The 459-nt window shown below is 42.3% G+C and overlaps 1 long non-coding RNA gene across 1 annotated transcript in view; it reads left to right on the top strand.

Moving 5' to 3' along the window:
• Positions 1 to 156, top strand: part of LOC103610267 — a 1,102-nt gene extending 946 nt beyond the window's left edge. The window contains exon 2 of the long non-coding RNA XR_552197.1: positions 8 to 156. This is a non-coding gene — a long non-coding RNA (uncharacterized LOC103610267). The remainder of the gene's footprint in view (positions 1 to 7) is intronic.
• The last annotated feature ends 303 nt before the right edge of the window (positions 157 to 459 follow it).

Below are 459 nucleotides of genomic sequence, written 5' to 3'. Positions count from 1 at the left end.
GGAGCAGGCAGTGAAATTACGCAGAAATAGAATTATTACTGGTGGTGTCAATTATAATTTAAAAAGATTGTTATTTCCTGGATATTATTGATACTTTCTAAAATTTATTATTTCTTTTCTCATTCTAAATAAATATTCACTTTGTGCCTCACTTTATATTTGTAACTTTGTGTTCATTTTCTTGGACAGCCCCCCTCAGCTTGCATAAGTGGGGTTCTGCTCGGTTGCTCTCCCCAAGGACCCTCGTGCTTGCTGCTCCGTGTTCACTCAGTGACCCACAACCATCTGTGAGCCCCTGGAGGTGGGCTTCCTGCCGGTCTGTGCCTTAAGCCCAGTACCTGGAGCACAGACATCCGTGGAGTGGGTGAATAGATACACAGAGGGTACAGTGTGGTTAGCTTTGGGGGTGAAATTAAGAATGATTTTTATCCTCTTTATATGTCTCGCACTTTTTCACAA

Source organism: Galeopterus variegatus, unplaced genomic scaffold, assembly GCF_000696425.1.
Source record: "Galeopterus variegatus unplaced genomic scaffold, G_variegatus-3.0.2 Scaffold10841, whole genome shotgun sequence".
Taxonomy (NCBI): domain Eukaryota; kingdom Metazoa; phylum Chordata; class Mammalia; order Dermoptera; family Cynocephalidae; genus Galeopterus; species Galeopterus variegatus.
The sequence above is the reverse complement of the archived record's forward strand: the minus strand, read 5'-3'. Positions and strand labels throughout refer to the sequence as shown.